Source organism: Sylvia atricapilla, chromosome 2 (assembly GCF_009819655.1).
Source record: "Sylvia atricapilla isolate bSylAtr1 chromosome 2, bSylAtr1.pri, whole genome shotgun sequence".
NCBI lineage: Eukaryota > Metazoa > Chordata > Aves > Passeriformes > Sylviidae > Sylvia > Sylvia atricapilla.
In genome coordinates this window covers 31,808,118-31,823,266 of record NC_089141.1, presented here as the reverse complement: position 1 = coordinate 31,823,266, position 15,149 = coordinate 31,808,118, and the positions used below count along the sequence as shown (strand labels likewise).

General features: G+C 42.1%; 1 protein-coding gene across 1 annotated transcript in view; it reads right to left on the bottom strand.

Annotated features, from left to right (window-relative positions):
- SYTL2 (synaptotagmin like 2) overlaps positions 1–12,108 on the bottom strand; it is a 53,606-nt gene extending 41,498 nt beyond the window's left edge. The window contains 1 exon segment of the mRNA XM_066340318.1: positions 11,971–12,108. The gene's annotated coding sequence lies outside the window, so the exon portion shown is untranslated.
- Positions 12,109–15,149: the final 3,041 nt, after the last annotated feature.

The following is a 15,149-nucleotide window of genomic DNA, read 5'->3' as shown; positions in this document are numbered from 1 at the left end:
AAAATTATGGATTTATAATCAGGCAAAAGTGAAAAGTGCTTACTTATAGGACTACCAACAAATATAACAATCCTAAATTTGTTGAGTATCTACAGCAGTACTCCTTTCTGCTTAGGAACAGGTATGGATATTGGTTTCAACTGCCATGTAGAAACTTTCTACACTACCTGACACAGCAAGCAACATCCACGCTGCTAATCCAAAACCCTGGATGCTGGTTGAATGGCAAGTGCCCAGCCAAGAGGAACAGAAGCTCATGTCGCAATTACAAACCCTGGACAGCTGTGAACTGGAATAATCAAAGATTTTGCTTTTTTTCTTGCCCAGGTTCAGTCAAGTCTGCAAGAAAGCTGTTGCATGGAATAATATCCTACCACATCTTTGGCCTTTTTTGTTTAAAGAAGACTGAGGGAAGATGTGTTCCATTGTCTTATTATATGAACTTAAAAATCTAAAGGAAATAGTTGGACAGCATTTACAAAACCACCTTAAGACTTCACTGACGTCTTTCAGCACCCAAATCAATAAAATCAGTGGAAATACAGCTTCAGTCCTCCCCATGTGAACAAGAGTTTGCAAGGGCACAGCCAAACAGGCTGTGAGAGCTCACAGCAAACAGCACTGCTACTAAACTTCCCAGATACCATCATTCTGTAGAGCAGTTTCTTCAGCTAGGGTTGCACCTCCACCTTGCTTTCAGTCGGAGGTGAGATACCAACATACCACCCCCACCCTGGCAGGCTCCTCACCCATAATTCCACAGCTCTTCATAAACAAGAAAACCTCTTTTCTTTACATGTGTGTGTGGTGCATGGCCAGTCTCATATCAGACAGAGATTGTCTGATACAAGTTACTGCGAGGCTGGCTTTCTGCAAAAGATTATCAGCACTGATTCCAAACACAGATGGTAAAAACTGCTAGCTTAGAGTATAGAACCTGTTAAAAGACTTAAAGCTAATTTTAAAATAAAAAGTGGGGGGAAAAAATCATTATCTTCCCCCTGTTCAATTCAGACTCTAACACCACCCCAGCCTCAATTATTTAGATTTCTTTTGATATATTCTTCCTCTTTAAAAATCCCTAGACATGTCAAGAAGAACTGAGAGGTTTGAACAGTTTGTTTGGTACAGTTCAGTGGCAAGGAGGGTTTTATCAGGAAAGTTTTCAGATCAAAGTTTCAAATAAGATTGAACTTAGCAAACTGATTAAATCATGGAAATTGATACCACACTGACTGACTTTCAATGTAGGGTTCTCATGTGCTAACATTTTTGAGTCGTGGCATATTTGGCATGATTTTTTTCTTAAACATTAAATTCAGGTAAAGCCACAAAAAAACCTTCCCTTTAATGAAAGACTCCCAGTAATAAACAGGAATTTGAAATTATGTTTTTTCCAACTCATTCATGAAAGCTTCTATGTTTTGGCAATAGAAGAAACAGAAAGGCAACTCAAAATACAGTTTTGCCCACACACTCCCTTAAGCTGCTCTTGGTTTCCAAGTGGTTTAGGCCAGGCACTCATCCAAAAATTTCATCTTGTAAAATTTCTCAGAACCTCTCAGACAGCTGTACACCTCAATTGCTTTAAGACAGAATTCACATTTTTCTAAAACAGGAACGACAAAAGAAGACAACTTTGTTCACAAACTCATTAACCTTACAGAGGGCTCTGCTTACCCCCAATTACAAAAGGGGAATGTTAATTTCAATGCTCTATTCTGAACACTATGAGATATTACATTAAGAGGTGCTACAATAATAGTTTAAGTTTCCGAGTTTTTACTCCACGGATACCTATGGGATGCAATGAAGGAGGCAAGGAAAAGGCTGGAGTACTTTGCCATGGCTGACACTGAGTTTACCAACAGAGTCAGAAAACAAACAGCAAAACCCTAGAGTCAGCTGTTCCATTCAAACAAACAAGATCTCCTTTTGCATGCAGAAACCTCATAACGTCCTAATTTTACCTTGCAAAACTCCTTTTCAAGTGCTCCTTGTAGAATAGACCTAAGCTGCTAAAGCTTTGATCCAGAGAATCTGTCTTGGAGCCAATGCCTTGTAACAAGAGGAAGAAGGTGACAGCCCATCCTACACTCCTGGCTGCTTCACACAGCTCCTTGTGCCAACTCCTTCAGCTGAACAGCTGCCCTGCAGGCCTGGCTGATCTGCGACTGCTATCTGCACACATCTTCACCCCAGAAAGCATTCACTTCCAAGTAACCTACTGGCTCTTAAAAATAAGAGGGCTTGCATTTAGATGCTTGAAAGCTACACATTGTTCTAACTATATTTCTCCACTGCTAGAACATACCAGCAATAGCAGCTAGGATGGGTTGGAAGTCCACACAGAAGGCAACAGGAAGCTGAGGAAGACAGATAAATGCAATTGTGCACTTCAACAATTTGCATGTGCAGAGCAATTCATTCTCAAGAGTAACCAAGTTTGGCCTACGCCCATGCTTAAGAAATAATAAACCTTTATTTTGAAGCAAGGAAGCCAAGAAGAACTGTAAGAACAATAAAAGCCTTGGAAAACTGCACCCCACGGCTCTGGGAAGTGACATTAGGCAGTAATGGCACCTCTGACTGTGAGCCCCACAAGCTCCAGCTTCGTAGCAACAACAAACAAATCAGTCTCCTGAATAAATTTCATTCTCCAGTGATGTTTAGCAGTACAGTCACAAGTAACTCAGCACCAGCCTAGGCTTAGAGATAATTTTTCTGTTAATACATGAGGCAAATCCCATGAAGTCGGAACAGCTAATTAAGCTAAACACCACTGTTGGCACAAGCACAAATGGTCATGAACATATTTGCTCAGAAGATCAGAGGATTATGGATTTCAGTTTGAGCAGTGGAGAAAGAAAAGCTATTAACTTTGAAGAAGAACTTAAGTCACAATTCACAGGAGTTTTAAAAGCTGTTGCCTGCAATGATCAAGATAAGAATTTCGAACAAGCGCAAGAAGGCCTGTTGTCATTTTTATTCCTGAAGGGGCAGAAAGGAAAAGATCACCCAGTAAGATATGCATATCTGCAGCCAATCCAGCTGCTCTTACAAGAGGTGCTATCAGAATATTTTCAAAATTATAACAGCAGAGTAGACACACCATACCATATTTCCAACAGCCCCAGAGATTAATTTAGAGAAGAGTGTTTGCTTACATGTATGTTTAGCCACGGGGAGGTAGGGAAGTTCTTATCTAGCTAGTTGTGAAGAGTGTTGGTAGAACAAGGACTTTTGCAGAAGTGAGGGACATATTTTAAGAGCAGTTTCAGTGTTGCTTTATTAATACAGCAAAGCTTCATTTTATTGCAATAATAAGCCTATTTGTTCTCCTGTGCAGTATTCCTTACAACATGGTTAAGGGAAAGAATAGGACCAGATAACTGCTCCAAACGGCCACTAAGGGGAAAATACTAAAAGTTACACAGAAGCTTTGCTCACACCTTCCCCCTGCTCATCAGTATCAAAATAATACTTGCTGGTTTTAACCTGTAAAATAGTTGCAATCTCAAGATACTTTCACTGACAGCCTTATGTAATGATGTTCAACCAGCTGAAAGAGGAAGAAGTTCAGCTGGAGTACCACAAGCACTTCAGAAAAATTATCATTTTCTCCCAGAACATCTGATTTGTTGGTCCACATGACTCTGTCTGTGGCTTAATTTTATTCTTATTTGGTAAGACATTAAGACCTTCACCACTTTGAAGACTATAAAGGCAGTTTACTCTGAAGAAGAGTTAATAACAAAGAGGATAAGACTTAACAACTTAATATTGAAACAGAAAAGAATAATTTGCTTTGGTTGTGGCATAATCCCTCTAATCACATATGGCAGCTTGCCATTTCTTTCACAGGGCCTGGATATTGGCAGCACTGCCTAAGAAAGTCAATCTCTACCTGTTATGGTGTAAAACCATTAGGCCAGAGGTAATAAGAGGATGTGGTCTCTGGAGAAAGAGGCTCATAAACTAAAGGGAAGCCTCAGGAAAACACACCTAAATATTCCTTCTCCCTGTGACCACTGTCAGACTAACTGTACATGTCATGCCATTCTTTTCACATTGCAATAAGTATAAATCTACTAAAAATATATAATGTGAAGGATCTTTAAAATTACAAAAATTCCACCAAGTTATTGATACTAACATCAGCATATCTTCAAATCTAGCTATATTTCCTTGCAAACTGTACCATTTGTACTTGGCTGTGGTTTAATCCCAGCGGGCACATTGCTTGAATTAGTAACAGTTCATTTGAAAGAACTTCATTCTTCTAGCTAATTCTTCTTTTCATCAAGAATTACAAAACAAAGAATATCTTCTCAGCATAATGGACTTCAAATATAATAAAGAAGGTGACTCAGCCCTGTACATCTCTGAAGGCAGAGCACTGTCAGTGGTGTAACAATTATTCCCATCTCCATTTAGACAGCAGAAGTGTGAGGCTCACAGGACTCAAGCTCCCATTGCTGCTTTCTCATTCTTCATGTCAACATTGGCATTAAACTCAGACAGGGTCCAGCCTGAGGGACTGTTTTCATATCTTGCTTGAAAATAGATTCAAGCAAAATACTAAAACCTTTAGAGAGATCAGAAGCAAACCAATTACTTGGTGGGAAGCATCTCCTGATCCTACATATCTGATCCATTTCTGTATTTAATGGCTAGCTATTTCTGAATGTTTTCCCAACATAAATACAGGACAGATTCAAATTCTAGCAAGGAAGTCACACTAGAAACAGCCCAAACATTGCACCACTTCTCTCTCTCAAAAAAAGATCCCAGCAACAAGCAACCCTGAAACTCATAATGCAACTAACTGATTAATTTCTTAAGAAGGTTTTGTTAAGAAGCCATGACCTTCCTTTCATTTTACAGGAAAGAAGTGCTTGCCCTCTTCTTCTGGAGACTTGCCATCTTAAACATACGGATTCAGCATGGAAGAAAACAATGAGAATGGAGCAACAGGACCTCCGTTCTCTTCTCACAAACTTTTATTGCAGAATGGGAAACATACCTGCTATTTCTCCCACTCGTATTGTCCCATAGAGGACATTCATCTATAATCAGGAGCTGCCAAGTCCTTTTTCTTTTCTTCTATTGCCTCATTCTTAAAAAAAAAAAAATACAACCCACATATTCTAGTTTGGGATTTAGCATTAACTGGATTAGACTAGTGAATGCTGCACTGATGAAAGTCAAATAAAAACATCTATTATGTACTAAGAATTAAAAAAAAAAAAAAAAAGTTTTCAAAAAGGCTGAAGTAGAGGCTTTGACAAGTTTAGATACTGGAGACTTTAGGGGAACTCTCTGACCTCAACCCTCCTTCCTTGCTCTCCAGCAAGCATTAGCTACATTTTAGCTAGGATTCTGTTTTATTGTAGGAATTATACTACTGAAGAATGGAAGTGCACAATACAGTGTGACTAATTAACAAGTATTTCCTATCAGTGGCTACTGGGAAGTGACACACTTCCTGCACTTCGTTGAGATATTCTTTCTATGTGAAAATGAACTGAGCTGCAGTTTACAGTTACTGGGTAGTTCTGACTCTTTGTTAGAGCAGACCATCAAACAAAAGGGCTTATTAAGGGGCTAGCAGCACTGATGAGAAGAAACCTATGGTAAAAAGAGCAGACAAGTATTCAAATACTTAAGAGTAATGCTAAACTGAGCTGGCAGTAAGACAGTCTGTAGAGTAGTTCCAGTCCTAAACACCAACTGGTTCTGAAGAAGTCTTTTCAAAATTTTATTTCAAAGTCCATGGACATGATTTCTCAGATTTTTATCTCATTATGGAAATCCATTAGTCAGTATCTGTTGCATCCCTGTGACTTTGAGAGTCCCCCTTTTACTCCTCATTTGAGTTGAGGTGATGAGCTAGCTGAGCAAGGACAGCCACCATCACTGACAGACTGATTTTCCTCCACTACTTCTGTAAAACTGGGAAGCTGTGGGTTAACAGGTTGCCCCTTCCAGGTATCACCTGGATCCTCTCTAAAGCACTGTCAACAGCCAACTGCTCAGGTCACTGTTAGTAGCACACTGCCTCTGCAGGAGGGTGCACCATACAGCTTTGTAGTACATATTAAACATAAAATTGCCCAGTCAAGACTGCAACACTTTACATCATCTTTGTTTTCCATGACAGAGGCCACCAATCTCAGCTTCCCCAGAGCACCTCTGCCTGCAGCCCCACAGAAATCTGGAATCACACGGAACACTGCTAAAAGGCACTCCACCATCCTCAGACAATTAACTGCATAAGTACCTGTGGGAATCAAAAGAATCTGTAACTCACTTGAACCACTCTAATTTGTCACTGCAATCTCCCTGCTTTTCAGCCATCAGCCTTGTTCTTGTAACTACAGCTCTACTTAATCGATTACTACTGTGGACAAAGAGCTAGCAAACAGAGCAGGCCCTTTGTCTGCCCTTTCTCATAGGATGACTGACTAACCACTCACTCACTCATCCAAGTTTTGAAGGTTGAAATGACCTGCCTAGTAAATTAGGTACTCTTAAGGATCTAAGAAAGTTTGCGTAAATTAATCAGGTCCTTGCTACCTTAACTAAAGCAACATCTACTTGAAAACAGGACCTCACACAATTGCCAGCACAAATCAGGTGCTAGAGGAAAGGAACTATCCTTTAGGAGTCCTGCAGCCACAGAAACAATAAGTACGCCAAAGGACGAGTTGGAGAAAAAAGCACTACTTTAAAGTTCTTGTGTGAGTTAAAAATCAAAATGGTTAAACAAAGGTAGCATGCAGTCTGCACATAGACCAGTCAGAATCAGGTCTCTTCTCAGTCACCAGAATTAACTCAAACTTTGCAATGCAGTTTTATTTCAAGGTTACTGTGCTTTTGTTTACTTGTTTTGTTGTTGTTATCTTTTTTAAAATAAATATATTTTTAAAAGCTCACAATAGCTCCCTATTGAGAGGAAAATAACTTGTCCTCCTAAGCATAATGTTTTAACAAATAGCCCCATAACATGAAGATTTTGTCAGCTGTTGGGGTCATTCTGGCTAAGTTGAAACCAGCCACCAGCAACATTAGTCCTCCTTAATACTGATATTAAATGGCAAGAATAACAGGAAGTCTATTAGCCATAAAAATTTCACTCATGAGATTGTTTGCACTGCTGGGCTGGGCTGTATAATGCAAAATTGTCTTCTCCCTGACTGGTACCAGTTTCCCTGAACACTTACGGCCAGATGTGAGCAGAGAACTCTGACACTGAAAAACGAGGTGTGCTATGGTGCAAGGAAAATAGAAGGCCATGGCAAGAGCTAAACCAAACTGCTACACATGAGAAGCAGGAAGCAGGGAACAGTTTCTGGAGTTGCCCTCAGTTGCACTGCATGAGGTGAGGCGTCAGTTTGCGCTGTGTGGAAAGGATTTGCCCTACAAACGCTGCTGAATAGCACAGGAATAGCGAGGGAGAAGCAAAAGGCTGTGGCGGGAATTGTTCATCATACAAGGGCAGCTAAATCAGGAGTTTAGAGTTTGTGAGGCTGGGCTTTTGGAGTATCAGGCCTGTCCCTGGACAGGTATTTAGTTTTGCAGGAGTGGCTCATTCTTTAAGGACATAGCTATGTAAGGTGTTAGCTCACTTGCCCAATAGCTACAGCTACATACCCAGGAAGCAGCCAAATCCAGAGCCTCCATGACCAATTAAGCCAAGAAGATTCAAATGCACACCCCCTTGTTCACCAAAATTCATTATAATCTCTGAAGGGTTTGTTTGGTTCTCTCTTGATCCCTCCCAGGCCTGAACCACCAAGGATTGAACCTCACAGAATTGTTATTGAAGTGATGTCACAACCTTGCAGGCAGAAACAGGAAGCCAGGTACACTTTCCATCAGTCAGTCCATTATAAAAAAGAAAAATCAAAGTCTCTCCTAACTTCCCTCCTCATGCAGACAGACCTGCATTCCTGGCTATAGAATAGTCCAGTTCTAATGGAGCAGAGAGAAAAGGAGAGTAACCTGAGGGTATTCATTTTTAATCCAAGTCTCTAAACCTCCAGAGAAGTAATGTAATCACTATGAAGCAAGGTAAAATTAATGACATTTACACTAACATAAGTTATCCCAGGATTAAAAAACAAGTTATTTGGGCAGGACCAGAATAGAAGGTTAAGAGCTTGCTAATTCTGCTTGCTTGACAGATTTCTGCCTAGGATTTAAAATACATACCTTTTGCTTACAGTGCTTCAAGTGCAATTACAGGGGGTGTTTGGACCTCACCCTTAATTTTTCATAACAGATGTTCTATTTTTAAATGCTATTTTTAAATCACTTTACCCATTCATTAGAGAAGAAAAGCATGGTGGCAGATCTTAACATCTACAAGCTAATGGCGTAGAAACCATTTCTAACCCAGAGGTTCTCAAATACACTGATCTGGTTCTGGAGCTCAAGCCACATGGCTGAAATCATATTCTCTGACTGTTGTCCATCCAGACTGTACAGAGCTAAACCTCTGTCAGTTTATCAGTCAGCCAGAATCAGACACTGGGCAGGAAACTTTATACAGAATTTACCAATATTGTTTTATGCTTTAGTAGAGCAAAAATATTTTGTAGTGAATTTAGGATACTGTTCTCCTAATTACTCCACAGATAAGTGTCCCCTTTCTTCTTACCTTTGTTTTTATTTATACTCAAACACATTTAGAGTGAGATGAAATGCAAAATTTCCCTGACTGGGATAGAAAAATAGAAAAAAAATATTTTTAGACGATTTATACTGCAGAGAAAAAAGAACATAACAAGATGTAAGGGGAAAAAATGCGACCATAGCATGCTTTGAGTTGGAAGAGACCTTAAAGACCATCTAGATCCAAACCCCCTGCCATGGACAGGGACATCTTCCACTAGTCCAGGTTACTCAGAGTCACATCCAGCCTGGCCTTGAACACTTTCAGGGATGGGGAGACCTCAGCCTCTCTGGGCAACAAATCCTTACGTTGCTCATTAACTTGATGTCTAGGCACAGGATATTGAGTGGGTTTCAGGTCAAAAACAGTCTGGCATTATCATCCAGCAATGAAGCTATAAAATAAAGAAATGGAAGAAGAATTCTTTTCCTCCTCCTCACATGTGCATTACATCTCTTCCCTTTGCCCTTCTTGATGTAATAGGCAGAGTCAAGTTATATACAGCAAGGAAACCTTATAACATGAAATAAGAATCTAGCACAGCCAGTTCCTGTACCCTGATGAATTGGAATGACTCCTACAAGAATGAATCATGAATGAGTCTGCTGAAATCAGCTGTCACTCTCAAATTATGTCCAAATAAGTTAAAAAAACGGAGACTGCTGATACAGCAAATGCAACATCACTGGTTTGACATACACTTTTTGGCACAAGTGTTTTAGAATTGGAAGATCAAACTATGGAGCCTCCTTAAATTGACTTCTGATCAACCTAAATAAGCTGTCTTTAAATGAAACAGGTGATGGACTTCAAGCACCAGAAGGGTACCTACTACTTTTAGCAGTCATCCCTTAGTCAGCCATCCCAAGTGAAAGCACTTTCCATGCAGAGAAAAAAATTCTTTACTATGGTTTAAAACAAGTCACTCTTGAATAGAGTGACTTCCAAAGGACAGGAGCATCACTTTTAATTAAATAAAAAAGAAAATTAAACTTTTTTTCTACTGAGACTACAAGTTACCTGTATATTTCCTTGTAAATAATATTTTCTTCTTAGACTTTTGATTTAAGTCTGTTTCATCTCTTTCCGTCGTGAGCACAGGAAACAATACAGAGTAGAAAAGAAGCAACTTCTTAACTTCATCCAACAACTTTCCTGGTTAAGTTTTTTTTCCAGATACAACTATCAAAGATTTTTCTCTATGTACTAAACTGAAGCAGCATTTTCACTTGGGAATATGGCAAGTGTCTCCTACAGAATAACAGGGGTTTGCTCCAGAGAATACCTGCACATGGTCTTTATCCAGCAGAAACAAAGCACGCCTGGAGTGCTATCCAGTGTACTAAATCACTGGCTCTTAAGGGAAGTGACAAAAATAATTTTTCTGTCATCCATTTTCAGGGGCAAGGGGGTGTTGTTTACTCTGGCCTTTGTCAGAATTGGAAAACAAGAACACGAAGACCTATTTCATTGAATTTTAAAAGTCTGACAGTGAAACTGATAATACATTATTTTAGGATGCAAGAAATGCTAGAACAAAATTTGTTTAACAAGAGACAGGTCCAATGACAGCTTCAAGAAATTCAAAAACGTGCCTTACAACCAAAGCAGAGAACAGCTGCACACATAAAGGTAGAAGCACACTAAAATGCTTATTATTTCCTTGCCTTAGACCTAGACATAAACACACTAAGGTATGGTAATTGGCAGCAGTGTATAAACATTTTGTAACATAGCAGGAGTATTTGTAGTATTTTATAAATTTGTATACATGAAAAAAACACAACTGCAAATGAACAGGGACTTGCAATATACTTGCCCAAACAGGGCACAGGAAAGCATATGCAAATAGTAAAATCTGCAAGATAAGAACAAAGAAAGTAGAGTGGTCAGGAAAGATGTCAGATGAAACTAAAATAAGATTGCAGAACAAAGAGGAGATATGTCTGATGGAACCAGAATAATCCTGCAAAACAAATAAGAAAGATGCCTAGCAACACTATGGTAAGCTTATTCCCTCAAATGATATTAACTATATCATCTGAGATCACACCCTTTTCTTCCAGGGAGGAAGCAAGGTGAACAATACATGCACAGTTAGAAAAGAAGGATGATAATTTATGAAAATCACAAAAAACCTCACTTCGATTCCAGCTTCTCTCGCCAAGGAGCTCTCAAGTACTTTACTGTGACTCCTGCAACTGAAACAAGGCATCAAGAGGCATAGCCATCAGTGCTAAATATAGGGCACCAGCTCCAGGGTATTGTATACTCCAGGTTTACTACCACTTATATTTGTAATTGTTAAGAACTGTTTGGGAAAGAGAAAATAACAACTAGTGGTAATTAAGAACTAGTAACTGGAAAGATGCATTGTTGCCGTATGTAAGTTTAATAAAGTGCTTTCATTCATTAGTCTTTAAGCAATCCATCACCGAGAGCTTAAAATTGCCTGTAAACACCCTAATGTTTTGGCACAACACTTTGATCAGTTCTTTTAGCTAATACAACCAAGTTGCTTCTCACAACAACCTGTTAGGCATATGTTGTGAATGAGCGGGGGGGGGGGGGGGATGCATCACCACAACATGTTCTAAGTCTCTTCCCCTTACACTTTCTCAGAAAGTTCAAAACTACTTGCCACTTAACAATCTCTTCCCAGATTTAAGTGAGCTTCTTCCTAGCAATCTTCTAAGCAGATTCTTCTGCTCACGCAGGAAAGACACAACTGGCTGCACTAAACTTTAGGGCCAGGTCCAATCCTGCAAATCATTCCAGAGACAGCGTGGATGATGGGACTGATTCACTGTTTTGAGATTAAAAGTGTTTACTATTACTCAAAGGTCATTAACATCTCTCAGCTGAGATCTAAGCGCCTTATTTAAATGAAGAGAGTCCTTCCCATTCCAGCAGACTCCAGGAGCTCTGTGCAGGGAAGTTCTGACAGTTACCCAGCCCTCAGCCTGGACAGAGGCAGCAGCAGGGATGTCCCGGCGCTCGGCTCCCCGGCCACGACGGCGCTCCTGAGGAAAGGCGCTGACAAGCGCCGCTTCCCCGCGGCCTCAACAACCGGGGCCGGGCCGGCGAGACACCTGTGGGCGCTGCGCCGTGCTCAGGTGAGCGGCGCTGCCGGCCCAGCGGCCGAGCCCTGCCGAGCGGCCCGGCTGGCGGAGGCTGGCGGCCGGGGCTCCTCAGCGCCCAGCGGGCACGGGGGCTTCTACGCCCCTTTCTGACTCCGCACCGCTCCATTAACACGACCCCGCACCTCCCACACGCAGAGTCAGCCTCACCTCTCCTTCCGTCCCCTCCGCGGCTGCCCCTTCCTTCCCTCCGGCCAGAGACGGCGCCGGCTCCCCGCTCCCGGCGGGCGGCCGCTGCCCCGCGCCTCCGCCCCGCTCGTCTGAGGGCAGGGAGGCGGCGGCGCGGGGCGAGGCCGAGCCCGTCCCGCCGCCCCGGGCCAATGCCGGCGCCCGTCCCTCCGAGCGGGGCGGCTCCCCCCGCCCGCCCTGGGCTCGCCTGCCCAGCCCCGGCTGTGCCCGCCGGGGCCGTGGCCGCGTGGGGCGGTGGCACTGCCGGGGAGCCTCGGCCGGCCCTCAGCGGGCACTGCTCCGACACGGCAGCTCCACGGCGGACTGTGGCTGCTTCGCACCAAGCCCGCGCAGAGAGCGTCGGCTCGACTTGAGGAGCTGTCTGGAGGGACAGCGATCAGTATTTCACTTTACCTGGCGAGAGGCAACCCGAGAAGTGTGAACATACGCCCCTGTTTGAGTAAAGATACAGGCAGCGATAACAGAGGTTTCAGTCATCTATTTGTTCAGGAACCCGCTGTAAGTGCTTTTCTGTTTAATTAGTGGCACAAAATACACATGCCGCCATTCCATGGGGTGTTTCAGCAGGACCTTCCCCTCAGCAGCCAGGCACCACGGTGATTTCTGAAGCCTCTGCGAGCAGGGTGCAAGCACCGAGTTTCGCACGGGGAGAGCTGGTGCGCTGGTATTTCCCCCTTAAGCACGTCCTTCTCACAGTGCTTGCTCTAACTGATTTCGTTCTGCTTTGGGGCGGGTGGAGGATTTCAGTGTCTGGCGTGCCCGGGAGTGGGGCCGCTGTGCCCTGAGGACAGCCTGTTGTCACCTGCCCACGTTCGCCGCCCGGAGCGCTGGCTCGGCTCTCGCTTGCCGCAGCTCTGCTTTAAATTACGTCCCTGCTGCGTTCCCAGTCTGAGTCCATTCGCTCCCCAAATCCTATACCATCATCTCTGGCTTCCTGCTAACAATAAATTCTAATGTTTCACGACCTTCTCAAACTTAGATATGGTGAAACGATTTTTAAAGAAAATTTGGTGTTCGTAGCATTCGTGTGAAATTTCGTCTTTCCAGTGTCATGCATTTGATATACGGCTCTTCCTTTTTGGTGACAAAATAAGGGACTAGAGCATGCTTTTCATGCACTATGCAGTAAAATTCTGGCTTAATGAGCTTTTAATAGGGCTTACATTCAGCTCACGAGGATCAGAGTGAATTGGAGACTTGTGAAAGATTAAAAGTCGCTTGGTCCCCTCAGTAATTTTCATTCAATCATCTCTCATCTTCGTATCCTGTTTATTCATCCCAATGCAGCATCCTATGTGGTATCTATTCAAACCCACACTAAAGTGCTGTTCAATGCAGATCAAGAAGCATCACTTACTTAGAAGTGATGCGAAGCCCTTTTGACACTCTTCATGTAGATGGAGCATATTTTTCTCGTGAGTAAAATACCTCCTTCCCCCTTCTCACAGCAGTCCCGAAGAAAAAGAAAGGCGTGAGTAAAACAAGAGTTTCAGGACCAGGCACACTAGCAGCTGTGAGTGCGCTTGACCCCTGCTGGATGGACTCGGAACTGATGGCTCTGGTGCACCCACTGCCCAAAAACAATTCCCCCTCTAATCAAGGATTTTGGACCCAAGTTTAGGAAAAAGCAGCTCCTTGCTTCTAAATGACAAAGGTCTCCAGCACCCTGAGAAGTGCTGAGAAACTGTGTATGTGGTGTGTTGTGTCTGTTAAAATACGTAGGTGAGCTCTCCTGCTCAAATTTCATTGAGTGTTGTGTTCTTGAAATGGATTCAGATGAAATCTGTGGGATTATTTGTGTAAGGACTGCCTCAGCTCACACCAGTTGCCCTCAGCTCACACCAGTTGCCAGTTGATATCTTCATAAAGAAGAAACTGAAAATATCTGAATGACCTTCAGAACATGGAATACCTGAGGGACCCTCAGACTCATTCCTCAGTAACTGCAGATAGAAAAAGTCTGCATCCAGTGTCCAACCTGTCCCCAGAGCTACTCTGCAGTGCTGCAGCAGATTTGAAGAATCTACACATTTCATGTAAGCACAGAACAGCTGTTTTTCAAGTGAATTGAGCCTGAACACTCTCAAGGTGGCAGCAAGAGAACAAAAATTAGTCATAGAAGGGTATACTCTAGCCACCCTGCTCTTTGTGTTCCCCAGACACAGTCACAGAGTTGTTAAGTTCTCAGCACAACCAAAATATATGAGCATGGTTTTGATTGCAGTGTAACAGAGAGCATTACAGCATCTTCAGCATAAAGACCTAAACCAATCAAGTCTGCAAATATATTTGTATAGTTGTATTACTATCAGGTTCAGAAAGTAGATCACCTTTCTTCCTTCACACCCTCATTCAGCATGTCTATCTCTCTAGTGATTTCCCAAGGTAAAAAGGAAGTCATCTCATCATATTCCAATAATGAAAAAATTAGTGAGTACCTTGGTGTGGTCATAAAATGACAGGCATTAGTTGAAGAGACAGTAACTTCCAGTGAAGAAAATCAGGCTGATAATGCTTTCCTTCCTCCAGTTACCTCCTGTTACTCAACTGCCTTTGACACTGAGCTGCTCTCTGATGAACTAACACAAATCACAGCCAACTCTGATGTTGTTCATTTAATGGCTGTAGTGCTATTTCCCAGGTGGTTTTGAGCACATCCTCCATTGCTTTTCATTCTTCAGTTGCTTCCTGGGCATCAAGGTAACTTTTTTGTTTCCTTTAAAATTTTCCACACTGTTAGGTTATGTCATAAAAAGTTCTCCATATATACAAAGGAAAGCAGAGAAATAATGGTGAGTGGAGGAGCTGGAAAAATACCCTTCCTGGCGGCCCCCAAGTCTACCACAGGAGCTCTCAGCTTATCAAAGGTCCATCTCTTCACACATGAAGGAGTGCAGAGTCTTTAAAAAGTAGGCCTTCAAAAATATTTTAGAATTATTTAGAATCTATTTTAAAACATTATAAGAAAATGTATACCAGAAGTCCAAACTTTAAAAAGAAACAGTGTGGCTAATTTATATTACTCTATACGGTGGTCTCTATGGTAAGAAAAAGACTGGCTTGATAATAATGACAATGAAGGGAATGGCTTCAAAGATTAAATGTGCATGACTAGGGCCTGATCATTTTCCTTCTCTTTT